Source organism: Notolepis coatsorum (assembly GCF_963971535.1).
Source record: "Notolepis coatsorum genome assembly, chromosome: 1".
In the NCBI taxonomy this organism is placed as follows: Eukaryota; Metazoa; Chordata; class Actinopteri; order Aulopiformes; family Paralepididae; genus Notolepis; species Notolepis coatsorum.
Window position 1 is genome coordinate 242,792,704 of NC_140165.1, and position 14,957 is coordinate 242,807,660.

The window sequence follows — 14,957 nt, forward strand, 5'->3', positions numbered from 1 at the left end:
CGTCTCTGAAATGTATGGTAGCCTACTCTGCCCTATCCTAATGAAAATGGTGCCAGAGAGCATAACGCTCGCGTTCAGCCGCCAAAGAGAGGAAGACGACATGTTGGAAGTAGAGGGCTTAATGAAATTACTGAAAAGAGAAGTTGAAAGCCGAGAAAGAATGGCAAACTTGATTGATCTGAACCCACAAATTGACAAACCAAATTATGAGCAAAGACATAGGCCTACCGCAGCCTATAGAGCGTCTACCGCTGCATTATATACGGGAGCGCCACAGAACGGCATATTTTGCAACAAAGCCAACCATATCTCCAAACACTGCACGGAAAATACAGTCGAACAGAGAAGAGAATTCCTTAAAAAACAAGATCGTTGTTTTGTGTGTTTGGGGACAGGACATATGGCCAGAACTTGTAAGGCGCAGGTTTCATGCGAGAAGTGTGGCCGGCGACACCACAAAGTAGTATGCGCTCAGCCCCACGATAGGTGCCCCTATGAACCAAGACTGCGCGTAGCGCAACAACCTACAAACCTACAAACTGATACTACCGTCGGATATAATTCGGGCCATAACAGCAATGTTTTACTCCAAACAGCAACAGTGTGGTTGGTTACTCAAAACGCAACCAGGAGTAAATTGACCAGATGCCTGTTGGACGGTGGGAGTCAACGTAGCTTTATAAAAACAGAATTGTCACGCAAACTAAATCTACCGGTAATAGGCTCCGAGGTAATACAATTACACACGTTTGGTAGCCTACAACCAAAACGAGTGCATTGCAATAAAGTACGGGCAAAATTATCCGATGTGAGAAATGGCCAAACAATCGAAATTGAATTACTGGAATCACCACAAGTGTGCACGTCACTAATGAGTGTACCCGGAGAGCCATTACGCACGGAGATGGAAGGAAAAGGAATGCTGTTGGCCGACGTAAAGGTCCACGGAATGGAAAATCAAGATGTGGAAATATTAATCGGATCCAACTACTATTGGAAAGTGGTCTCTGGAAAGATTGAAAGACTACAAGATGGACTAGTGGCAGCTGAGAGCAGCTTCGGATGGCTCATTCAAGGCACGGTAACTACAATGCACGTCAGCACCATAACCAACGTTGGAGTGATGCATGTCAATGTAGATAATAAAATACTGTCTGAACAGTTGTGCTTATTCTGGGAGCTAGAATCCCTGGGAATCAACCCTGAAGCAGAAACTAAGTTGAGCGCCAATGATGAAATTGCCCTGAAACAATTCAAAGAAACCATTACGCACAACGGAGAACGTTATGAAGTGCAACTACCATGGCGCACAGATACTTTGAAACTGTCATCGAACTACAGAATTGCAGAGAACAGGTTTCAACGTCTGATGAGAAGATTCAAACATGATGGTAAACTCTTCACAAGATACAATGAGGTGATCGATGACTACTTGGAGAAGAAAATCATTGAACCAGTCAAAACCAATACTACCGGTAACCCATTGTACTACATGCCACATCATGCTATTGTGAAGGAGGAACGCGCAACGACGAAAGTCAGGATTGTATTCGATGCGTCGTCACATGATGGAAATAGTCAATCACTTAATGACTGTCTATTAACTGGGCCCAATTTTAACCCTGATTTATTGAGTGTTCTATTGAAATTCAGGCAACACAAAATTGCTTTCATGTCGGACATTGCCTTCCTACAAATCTCAATAAACCCGACAGATCGAGACGCACTGAGGTTCCTGTGGACAGACAAGACACCTCATACAGAGAATGAAAACGAACATAATGAATGCATAATGAGGATGACAAGGGTTCCATTTGGCGCGACTGCCAGCCCATTCCTGATGTCAGCAACTATCAGACATCATCTGGAGGGATTGGAGTCAACATACCCCTCTACGGTAAAATCATTAAGAGAAACTCTTTATGTGGATGATTTCATAAATGGATCGGATACAGTAAAAGATGCATACAAGTTGTATAAAGAATCCAAAATAATCATGGACAAGGCCGCGATGAAGATGTGTAAATGTAAAACTAATTCGCCTGAACTACAGAACAAACTACAGGAAACGAAATTGGACCAGAATGCCCCAGTCAAGGTTCTGGGAATGACGTGGAGAATGACATCGGACGATTTCATGTTTGATCTGACAAGTATTCTACGAGAATCAAAGAATACAAAATGCACAAAGAGGACAGTCCTGCAAACAGCCGCCAGGCTATTCGACCCTATCGGGTTCCTGTCACCATTCACGGTGAGGGCCAAGCGACTATTCCAGGAAACATGGGAACGAGGCCTAGAGTCAGATGAAGACTTGCCCACCGATTTAAATTCAAAATGGAAAGAATGGTATGGAGAGTTACAAACTGTCAAGACTATGGTCATTCCCAGACCCTACGACACTGGAACCCCGAGTTCAATCACAGAGCGACAACTCCACGTATTCTGCGATGCCAGTGAAACCGCGTACTGCGCCGTAGGCTATTTACGCAGGGTTGGGAACGATGAAAGCACCTGCACGTTAATATGCACCAAAACGAAGGTAGCCCCTTTGAAGAAGGTGACGCTACCAAGACTGGAGTTATTAGCGGCTCTAATAGGAACGAGACTTTGTAAATATATATTGGACACCAGAGACACACCGATAAAAGCTTACCTTTGGACAGACTCAACAGACTTCGCCAACCAGTGAAAACCATTCGTTGCAAACAGGATAGTTGAAATCCAAAAGCTTTCCGAGCCAGAAGATTGGCGACACTGTCCTGGTAAAGATAATCCAGCCAATCTAGGCACGCGAGGAATATCCGCGGAAAACTTAAAGACTCAGAGCTTATGGTGGAATGGACCACAATGGCTAAGTGACGCGGACCCCCATCAAATTGAAAAGGAGACCAATGGGCATAGCCTACAAGAGCCCATTGAGGAGACTGTCAAACAGTACCACGTTGTGACCGAAACAAAAACGTACCTAAAAGAAACTGCAATTATTCCGCTTGAAAATTACAGTAGGCTAACTACAGTTCTCAGAATTACTGCATGGGTAAACCGATTTGTGCATAACTCGCGCAATAAAAGTAAACGCCAAGGGCCACTAACGGCAGTGGAAATGAACACAGCAGAGTTATACTGGATTGCTGAAACGCAAAAAAGAGCTTTCTCACAAGAAATGAAGGAACTGCAAAGGGGAACGGATATTCACAAGCACTCGAAAATTAAAGATCTAAACCCATTCTTGGATAATGGAGTAATGCGAGTTGGAGGTAGATTGCAAAAATCGAGCCTCAGATATGGACAAAAGCACCCGCTCATTCTACCCGCGCATGACGTATTTACAGAACTGGAAATAAAACATGCGCATGAAGAGGTAATGCATAATGGACTTCAGAACACCTTAACACAGCTACGCGAGCGTTTCTGGATCCTAAGAGGACGACAAGCAACTCAACGGATTCTAAACCGATGTCTCATTTGCAAAAGGTTTACAACCAAGGCCAGTCAGGAAATAACAGCACCTTTACCTATGGACAGGACAACTGAAGCCGCCCCATTTGAAGTGACTGGAGTCGACTTCGCAGGGCCGTTGTACGTCAGACCTAACCACAAAAAGGCCTACATTGCTTTATTCACGTGCGCAGTGACCAGAGCTGTTCACTTAGAATTAGTGTCAGACTTGACAACACCAAACTCTCTTCTGGCCTTCAGAAGGTTTATTGCAAGAAGAGGCATTTGCTCAACAATTTATTCAGACAATGCACAGACATTTAAAAGGGCATCACAGGACTTGAACGAAATATGGAAGTCAATGAAATCCAAACAAGTGAAGGACTTCTTTGCAGAAAAACGGATAACCTGGAGGTTTATTGTGGAAAGAGCTGCATGGTGGGGAGGTATATGGGAGCGTATGGTGCGTTCAGTCAAGACCAGCCTCAAAAGAATCGTGGGAAAGGCATTTCTGAGCTTCGAGGAACTGCAGACCTTTCTGGCTGAAGTGGAGGCTGTGATAAATTCAAGACCGCTCACTTATGTGGACCACGAAAGCGAGGTGGCACCTCTTACCCCAGCTCACTTCCTGGTAGGAAACCGACTGACGACACTACCACCACAGACGGTAAAAGAGTCAAACATACAACAAGGAACTCGAAAGGACATGAACAAGAGATGGCGGTACAGAGAACGTCTCGTCAATGGATACTGGAATCGGTGGAGAAGTGAATACCTGATGGAATTAAGATCTGCTCACGCATCCTCCACAAAGAAAACAACACCATTGAAGGAAGGCGATGTGGTACTAGTGAACGAACACATGTTGCCAAGACAACTCTGGAGAATGGGTAGGATACATGAAGTATTCCCAGGTCGTGATGGCAAAACTAGAAGTTGCTCAATACAGTTGCCAGGAAGAAAAATAATCAGACGGCCAATACAGTTAACCTTGAGATTAATTGATGAACAGTGTTCATCGGGCCGGAGTTTGTTGCAACTATTATATAGATAATATACACTTTCATTACAGACTCATAAAGTAAAATATAATACACACACATAGTTTAATTGGTGATAACATTTTAGTTTTATTTGTTTTTATTTGCTTTAATGACATTGAAAGTGCACTGCGTGTTTGCCACAAAATAACACATTTGTCTTTCAGCACCACTCAAGAGTGGACAGCTCCTGCCAACGCAGTGTCTACCACTGCAGCCGTGCTGAATCGCATGTGACCGAATTGATTGCTGTATTGGAAACAGCCGTGATATGTTTGGTGCGGCTCGTCAAGCACACAGAATGTAAAAGGATTCTGAACTGAACTGAACGAAAATAACTGAACTGAACTAGAAATTGTAACTAATAGAAATTAGTTATTAGAAATTAAGAATTGATTCAAAAGAAAAACAACGACTGGACATTCCTGTTTTCATCTTTGTAACAGGACCCCATCAGTAAGCAAAGAGCTATGATGCATCATAGTCTTCATCCTTGATTAAGATTAACATTAGAATAACATAGACAATCCAGATTAAAAGTATAACCACACCTCTATGATAAAAACACACAGGGAACAATACACCTTTAACATTTTTATTTCATAAAACAGTTTAACAGTTAAAGTTAATTCGAGTGCCGTTGAGCTTCTTCCTTTCTCTCTCCTCCCCTTCTCTCCTCCTGTACTCCCCCTCTCCTCTCATTCTCTCCTCCTGTCCTCTCCTCCAGTTCTCTCCTCCTATACTCCCCTACTCTCCTCCTGTACTCCCCTTCTCTCCTCCTATACTCCCCTTCTCTCCTCCTGTACTCCCCTTCTCTCCTCCTGTCCACTCCTTCTCTCCTTATGTCCTCTCCTCTCCTTCTCTCCTCCTGTCCTTTACTCTCCTTCTCTCATCCTGTCCTCTCCTTCTGTCCTCTCCTTCTCTCCCTCTCTTTCTCTCCCTCCCCTCTCTATCTTCCCCATTCTCTCCATTAAACTTACTATATTGTACCACTTGACTCCTCCCTCCTGCCATCCTCTGTCCTCTCCTCTATCACCTCTAATGAAAATATGTTGGTTATTTTCATGGACAGATTTGTATGTGCTGGCTCTCCATTGCTGCAATGGAAGGGAGATGGTGGGTGGGGGAGTCATAGCAGAATTCATCTTTTGGTCCTCTGTTTATATATGTCAATGACCTCATTATGATCAATTGGGATATCCCTCTCAATTGAAAGCAGCATAAGATCAGAGAGCCTTTTTTCCCCACATCGGTTTCTGAGCTGGGTTTTGATCAGCTTCAGTTTAGAGAATGATCGCTCTACTGAAGCAGTTGTCACTGGTATTGTAGCATATGTTTTGAGGAGCATGGTTATATTTGGGAAAACAGATTCCAAATAATTGTCTTTAAGGCACTTAAGTGCAGCTTTGACATTGTTGGAGGGGAGAGCATATGAAGAGTGGAATACCTTGAGTTCTGTGACAACATTCTCTTCCTCTACAACATCATAAAACTGGCACACATCTCTGACAGATACAGCAGCTGTGTCGTTTGTCATGCCCTTCCAGTGACTTGAGATGGTAAGGCAGTGATGACCTGATAGGATTGACCCAGTAGGTGTGAATCTTTGGTGTAGCTCATGGGAGAGTATGTCAAGAAAGGTAAAGAACACCTTTCCCGGGTAGTGCCCCTCCAATTCTTGGACTTGGTAGTCCTCCGTAGCAGATTGAGAGCTATACCTGTACCTTTGAGGTACCTTCCTGCGTCTTGTTTGTCCAGGTATTTCTTCTGGCACCTCAATGCCTGCTGCCTCTGCTTGCCCTTTTGCTTTTGAGAAAAGGACCTTGAACTCCTCATCCTTCCTCATTGCTTTCACTCACAATGGTGTATGATGCTGACAAGTCAAGGTATTTTCTCTGAAGTGAAGCAGATGCGATGGCAGTCTCATTAAAGACAGGTGTGGCAATCTCCATGCATAGCATCAATTCTAAATCTATGCTACGCAAGAGCATCCGGGCATCACCTGCTGCAGAGTCTGGTGGATCACTGTCAGCCATGTTCTGAAGCAGCTTCACCACAGCAGAAAGGACCTTCTTCAGGGATCTCAGAGCATCTTCTCTACACGCCCACCATGTGTCAGACAGCCTTTTCAGTTCACAGAGTCTTTGGCCAGGGTACATGGTCTGTTGCATTTTCACAAACACAGCGTGGCGTTTTGGAGATCTGGATATGAAAGTGTACAGATTTTCAACTAAATTGAAAAACCGAACAAAATGCTGGCTTGATTTGGCACTCTCCACCAAGACCAGGTTGAGACAGTGGGCATGGCAGTGCATGTATAAAGCTTTCTCATTGTGGCTCTGAATTCGCGACTGCAGACCGTTGTAGCTTCCGCTCATATTTGCGGCTCCATCATAGCCTTGGCCCCTGAAGTCTTCCACTTTTAATCCATTCTCCTCAAGGAATGTCATCACAACATTCTCCAATTCTTTTGCTGTTGTTCCACTCACATCACAAACTTGTAAAAATCTCTCCTTGTGTCATGGTCCCAGCCAGGGATCATGCTCGAACAATGTGAACAGTGTTTTTCTGCCGCCCTCTGGTGGCCAAACGCAGCAACTCCAGATCATGGACTCTCTATGGCATTTTAGTCTAGGTTTGCAGGACTCCTTTAATGCTTTGTTGTGTTCTCTGTTCATGTTGTGTGGTGCGTTTTAGCTTGTGTTTTTAAAAAGGTTTATCGTTTCATGTTCCTTAAAGGTTCATCTCTTTTTCATATGTATTCGCTAAGTGTTAAATATCTACATGTGCCCCTTTAAGGCTTATCCCTTTTCACATGTTTTTATTGGTGTTAACTATTTTACATATGTATTTGCTAAGTGTTAATACTTTACATGTGTCCCTTTAAGGCTTTCCCTTTGCACTTGTTTTTTATTGGTGTTAACATCTTTACTTATGTTCCTTAAGGATTGTTTCTTTTAGATATTCCTTTACACTTGTTTTTATCAATGATGTGAGTTGTTTTACTATCCTGTGTTCCTCAGCCTTGGCCATGCAGGCCTGTTACCAGCTGGCACTTGTTAGTAATCACAGGGTAGCATATAGACCTGCTCGTTCCCCACATTGATTGTCGCACCATTGCCCTGTTTCAGTGTATTGTTATCACAGTTGGTTTCGGTCACTTACTCACCTTTGTCACCGTATTCCCCGTGAGTCTGTTCCTCTCTTAAGTTCTTATTTTTCCAGCATTGCTGAGTATTGTTTTCGGGTTTGCAGTTCGCTTTTGTTTAGTAACTTTTGATACCGCTTGTAATCATTGTTGCTTGCTGACTGCTTAGTAAAAGCCTGTTCACTTCAGTACGTCGTCTCAGTCTCTTCTCTCTCTGCTTGGGTTACCTGCATTTGGGATCTCCTCTCCTAACCCACACCGAAACCATCTCACCTTGATTTCTATCTGATGGACAAAGCGAACAATAAAGGACACTTGTTCGACATGAGAAACATCAGTTGTCTCATCCAAGAGAATGGAGAATATTTTGGAATCTTCCATTTCTTTGAGAATTACTCTTCTGACATAGGTGGCAAGGGCACTGATTATGTCATTCTGTGTCTTGTAGGACAACAGTGATGTCTGTGGTTTTTTCTGTTGAGACTGGATGTGATTTATTTTATCAAGGTGCATTTTGATGGTGGAGTCATATTTTGCAAGTAGCTGTACAAGTTCAAGGAAATTCCCTTTGTTCAAAGATGTACCACTTTCATCATGACCCCTGAACGCCCCATCTTGCTGTGCAAAATACAATGTGATGTCTACCAGTCTTGTCATTAGCTCCCTGTTTCTTTGTCGTTCCTGTTCTCTTTTGGCTTGGCCTTCTACGTCTGCCCTCCTGAAAGCCTCTTCCAGTGGTCTCTGTTTGAAGTTGCTCCATCTTACCTCGCCGTGGGGCACATGGTCAAGTTTAGACCATTGGAAGGGCACCAATGGGCACGTCCTCTCATTTTCAACACTCAAAAAGGGCATTTTAGCGCAATGTTTTCAACTGTGGGGGTGTGACCGGTGTAGTCGGGTGTACTCTCTGACGGCGTTGTGTTAAGGACGACAGACATGGATGACTGTTGACGGACTTTATTTCCCTCCTGTTAGGTTACAAAGGCAACACAATGCACCAGCATTAGGAATAGTCATCTGCACTGCAGCACGTGAGTCCACGGACCTCCAGGTGGAACTGGCTCATAAGAATGATGCATTTTAATATACAATTACATTGGAAAAATATACACAATTGAATACAAAACGGACACATGGGAGCTACTGTACACACATACCTGTTAGGTTACAAAGGCAACAATATGCAGCAGCATTAGGAACACGACATCTGCAGCACGAGCTATGGTTGAGAAAAGACGTGACTGCATTAACTCCATGTTAACAGCAGCGCACGTGTGTGCAAACTTCCTACATGCTATTAAAGTGCATTTTACCCAGTCAAACCTCCCACAAAACAACTGCACAGGTACATATTAACAACAGTAGTTACATTACAAACTCGTTTCACAGTTTTAGGAATGTAACATACAATATTTAACAACTTTTAGACCGAAGTCTTTCACTGAACATAATAATTAGTGCTCACCTCACGGAGTTCCAGGTGGGACTAACTCACCACCGGAAAGCAGGCAAGATACGTGTCCCGGAGGACCGGAAATGTAGGTGTGTCGATTTCAAAATAAAAGCCTTAACTCCCAAAAGTGCAATAAAACAAAACGAAAGGAATGAAATCAACTTAAATCAATAAAATAAAACGTTTAGGAGTATTAGTGGAATGTATTAAAGTGTATTTTGTGATGGGGTGTAATTATCTATACAAGGCAACAAGGCACTTGTTACATTCACCCCACAGAATTACACCTACATCGAATAAAATAAAACTGTGCCTACCTCGTGTCACACTAGTCACAAGCTTACTATGAGAACCACACACCGCGGAACAATCCAACGATACCTGTCACCTAATAAAAGGCCAGGAGGGCACCAGGAGTGGCCAACTCCCACCATACCTCCAGGGATAACGACGGTGCCTTATACACCATCCAGCTACACTTGACCATACCATGACGAGGGCACATACACATAAATAAAACTGTTACTCCTTATCACCACAAAGGACACTGTATCAGGCTGTAAGCGCTATACACAACACTGCAGCTAACCTCACACACGTTTGATAGAGGCTTGTGGCTCGAAGCCCATCATACTCTCAAGTTGGACCATTGTCTCTATCAGCCGAAAGACTGGCTTGATGACCCTACCGAACCTGGACGTGTAGTGGTCAGTGGTCTGTGGACCCTGGCTCCGACCAGGCACACTGACACTCATTAGCTCAGGAGTACGCCCTGGTTGTGTGGACACAACACTGTCATCATGCTGGACTACAGCAGGGGGGGAACTCGGTGGAGCAAGCAACAGTGGGGGACTGGCGGCACTTGCCACTGGAAGCTCACTCAGAGCAGGGGACATCCCCTGGGGGGAATACGGACGTAGCCCGTCATCCTCACTCTCCACTGAAGACTGCTCTTGCACCCATGATGCGGTGCGATCCCCATCTGGTCCATCTCCCATGGAAGGCTCTGCTGCCACACTGTCCACGTCTGAGGCGCTAGCTTCAGGCATGACTGAGAGGGAGGCTCCCTCTTGCACCCATGATGCGGTGCGACCCCCATCAGGTCCATCTCCCATGGAAGGCTCTGCCGCCACACCGTCCGCGTCTGAGGCACTAGCTTCAGGCATGACTGAGAGGGAGGCTTCACCAGGCGCACAGGTGTCGCTGTCCGCGGCTAGACCCTCATCATCAAATGACCCGTCCAAGGGGAGGAAGTTGACCTGAAGCAGGAGGTTTCTGTGGACTGTCTTCTCCCGCCCAGTCCGGTCTCTGATCCGATATATGTGGCACTGTGGTCTGGAAGCGATGACGGTGTAGACGTCCGGCTCCCATTTGTCCGCCAGCTTCCGCTTCCCTCTGGCGCCCTTGTTCGCCACCAGGACCCGATCACCCACCGAGAGGGGCAAGCCCTTCATCTTTTTGTTGTACTGGTCAGCCTGATGCCCCTGTTCCACTGAGGTGTGCCTCTGGGCCAACAGCATAGCAGACTGGAGATCGGCCGCCAGGGACTTCACATAGGCATCATAGTCACAGACCACCTCGTCCTGGAGCACATTCTTAAACAGCAGATCAACTGGCAGACGCGGGACCCTCCCGAACATCAGGTAAAAGGGGGCAAAGCCAGTCGTCTCATGCTGTGTACAATTGTAGGCGAAGGTCAGGCTCTGGACCATCTGGGGCCATCTGTGCTTAGACTCCGATGGCAGGGAGCGCAGCATTCCACCCAGGGTCCGATTGAATCTCTCAGTGCCACCATTCCCCATAGGGTGATACGGAGTGGTCCGGGACTGCGTGACCCCTGCTAACTCCAGCAGCTCCGCCATCAACTCACTCTGGAAGTTCGCTCCTTGGTCCGAATGCAGGCGCTGTGGGAAGCCATACACACAGAAATAGTTGTCCCACAGCTTTTTAGCAACCTTCTTCGCGGTTTGGTCTTTGCAGGGGAAGGCGTGGGCCAGCTTTGTAAAGTGGTCAGTTATGACCAGAACATCCACAGACTTGTTGTTATTATCTTCAGCTGACCAGAAGTCGATGCACACCAGCTCCAGTGGTGCAGAGGTTATTATGCTCTCCAGAGGGGCTCTGGCCGCCGGCTCTGGAGTCTTGCTGAGTACGCATCTGGGACAGTTCCTCACATGGCCCCGCACATCCTTCTCCATGTCATACCAGTAGAAACGCTGACGTACGAGAGACAGCGTTCTAGGTTGACCTTGGTGACCAGCCAAGTCATGCACTCCAGACAGCGCCTCCGACTTCAAGGACTCAGGCAGAACATACTGGAACCTCTTGTGCCTGGTCATGTGGTCCTTCGTAACCCTGTACAATATGCCGTTCTGCATAGCGAGCCTCTCCCACTGCTTCAGCATCCTCAAGGCGGGCTGATCTTCATAGCAGCGCTCGCGTCTGGAGGGTCTGCGGCCCCTTTCAACGTAAAAGATGACTCTGGAGACGGTGGCGTCTTTTCGCTGGCGGGCCTGCAGATCGGCCAACGACAAGGAGGAGACTGCGTCGTGGTCGGCAGTGACAACAGTGGACAGGTGACCCGCCATAGATACTGCCCTGTGTCTTGGCGCAGAGTCCCAGTCTTCCTGGGAGGAAAGCACCGTGGAGGTCTCATCCGCCGACATGGACACATCAGCAACCGCACATCCAGAAGGGGTCACTAGAGCTTGGGGCTGGCATGTCAGACGGAAGATATCCTGCACCCCCCTGTTCTCCACATCACACACCTGCTCCAGAAGAGCGGAGTAAGGCTCGGTCAAGAGACGCCGGCTGAGCGGCCTCACGAAGGGATCTCTGCTCAGCGCATCGGCCACTGTATTCAGCCTCCCAGGCACATGCTTGATGTCGAAGCAGTAAGGGGCCAGCTTGGACACCCAGCGCTGCTCGCATGCGTCAAGTTTAGGCTTGGTCATGATGTACGTGAGTGGATTATTATCAGTCCACACAGTGAACTTGTGACCCTTGAGCCAGTGACTGAATTTGTCACACACTGACCATTTGAGGGCCAGGAACTCCAGTCTGTGGGCAGGATAGTTCGCTTGACTGCGGCTGAGCGACTTGCTCGCAAAGGCGATTGGTCTGGCCTTCTCCTCCCCGACAGGGACTTGAGAGAGCACTGCTCCAATACCGTCCAACGACGCGTCAGTGGAGAGGATGAACGGCCTCTCAAAGTCCGGGTGAGCCAGCACTACACATTCGACGAGCGCCCTCTTGAGCTCCTCAAACGCCGTCTCACAGGCGGGAGTCCAGTCCTCAGGAGTCAGCTTCCGGAACGTACCGGCTCTCGTACGACCAGCACTGGTCTTCCCTTTTCTCTTCTGGCCAGCTGTCAAGGCAAAGAGGGGCTTGGCTATACTGGAGCAGCCATGTATGAAATTTTGGTAATACAACACCATGCCGAGGAAGGATCTCACTCTCTTCGGAGCGGGAGTGCGGCCATCCGACTCCATCAGATCCTCTCTCTGGAAGCCAGAGATGACGGAGACCTTCTCTTGGTCGACAGAGACTCCACTGGCATCGACCACATGACCCAGGAACCTGACCGACCTCTGTAAGAAGTTGCATTTCTTCTGTGCGAGCTTGAGGTTGTTCACTCTGAGTCTGCAGAAGACCACCTCCAATCGCTTCAACGCCTCCTCCTCAGACGGCGCAAACACCAGCAGGTCGTCCAAGTAGCACAAGAGGCTGGAGTAGTTGAGGTCGCCAAAGATGCCGAGCATCATACGCATGAAAGATGCCGGACTGTTGCACAGGCCTTGCGGGAGTCTGTTGTACTCGTACAAGCCCAGTGGTGTTGTGAAGGCAGTGTACCGCCGGTCAGACACATGGAGAGGGACGTTGTAGAACCCTGAGGTCAGATCCATGGTGCTAAAGAAAGCGTTCCCACCAAGGGCAGCAAGGCAGTCGGACTGATGGGGCAACGGATGAGCATCTTTGACGGTCTTTGCGTTGAGCCAGCGGAAATCCGTACAGATCCTGAGGTCTCCATTCTTCTTCCACACCATGACCAGAGGTGAGGCATACTCGCTCATCGACTTGGAGATTATCCCCTTCACCTCCATCTCAGTCAACACCTCTCTCAGTTTGTGATAGTCAGCTGGGGGGACACGCCTAAAGGGCAGGCGGAACGGACGGTCGTCCGAGAGGTGGATACGGTGCACAAAGTCTTTGACCTTTCCACAGTCCAGCTTGTCCTTGGAGAAGACATCTTGATACGTCACCAGTAGGTCAGCTAGCCTCTTCTTCCCATCAGGAGACACCTCACATGACTTGATGTTCACGTCCTCCAGTCCACAGTCGGCCAACATCTGCTCAGCATCTAACGAGGAGCCAGGAGAGGCGGAGGAGCTGGAGACACCAGACTGCTGCTGACACAGGCCCTGAGTGATGGACAGATCTTCAACAGCAAGACAAGGTGAGACATCAGCCAGTTTGGCATTACGACGGAGTGTGATGGGGCTCTGTGTCGGGTTCAAGACCTTCATGGGGACCCAGCGGTCGCCCCACATGGGAGTCACCACTCTCCCCACTATGATGTTGCGAGGGGCCGACCTCGCTGAGGTGGGCTCCACAATGACTGTACTCCCAGGAGACACATGTGCACTGGCTGGTAGCTTCCCCCACACTAGATACTCGTGCTGAGGGAGGAGGGTAACCGCCTGGCATAGCTTCACTGTGCCTATCACCCCGGGCGGGTCTGGGCCCGACCAGCGGGAGGTGCAGCTTAAGAGCTCAAGGAACTTCTCACACTCAGGGTCTCTGTTTCTGCAGGACACAAGCTCCCAGTACTTTTCAGTCGACTTCAGCCTTTGGAGAACGGACTTGATTACATTAGTGCCAATTATAAACTCGTCTCTCTGACCTGGCACAACCAACGTAGGAACCACAAACTTTGACCCACAAACTTCAATCTCCAAATCATAGACACACTTTGGTCGAGTAGTCAAGCCACCACAACCAACCAGCACCACATTCACAGGTGCCGGCTGGACACGAGGGAGAACACCAGCGGTTTGTAACTTTTGTTCACCCTCCTCACTGAGCGTGCATGACATACTACCAGAATCCAACATCCCCCTCAATGTGTACTTGTCACTGACTAACACTGGAGCATAAAACAGTTCACTAGCTCCGTTCACTCTCTGTGACCCAACAAAGATGGCTGTTTCGTTTTCTGGAAGTAATCTGCAGCTGTTTACATAGATGGCTTCTAAGTCTGGTTCTCTCTCGAGGGTTTCATTCACTTTGCCCATACTATCCCTCTCATTGCATGGGCTGGCTAGTTTAAAGGGGCAGCATTGACAGGATGGGTCTGAGCGGGTCTGTTGGAGGGAGATGCTGATCCAGCTGATGGCTGGGAGATGCCAGGGCATGAGTCCTCATAGTGACCAGGGCGGAAACAGCGGTGGCACAGCCGATAGAGCATACAGTGTTGATAAGTGTTATGCCTGCTGTCTTGACACACTTCGCATGGGTCGTGCTGGTTGTGCGGGTAACTCTGCTGATTCGGTCTGGCCTGGTTGCGCGAATAACCCTGCTGACTTGGTCTGGCCTGGTTGCGCGAGTAACTCTGCTGACTCGGTCTGGCCTGGTTGCGTGAGTGGTACGTCTGCCCATTACTCGGCTGGATGTGGGAGCGAGACGGCTGACCAGGCTGAGCCTGTACTGCTGGGGCCAGCGAGGCCGAACACAGTGAGAGCACACGGTCTAACAAGTCAACCACCTGATGAAGGCCAGGGTCTACAGAGGGGGGACTCGCCGGGGCAGGAGTCATTAAGATGGGTGTAGGAGGGCTGAGGGCCTGCGTTGCGGCTAAGACCCTGTGGGGCTCACC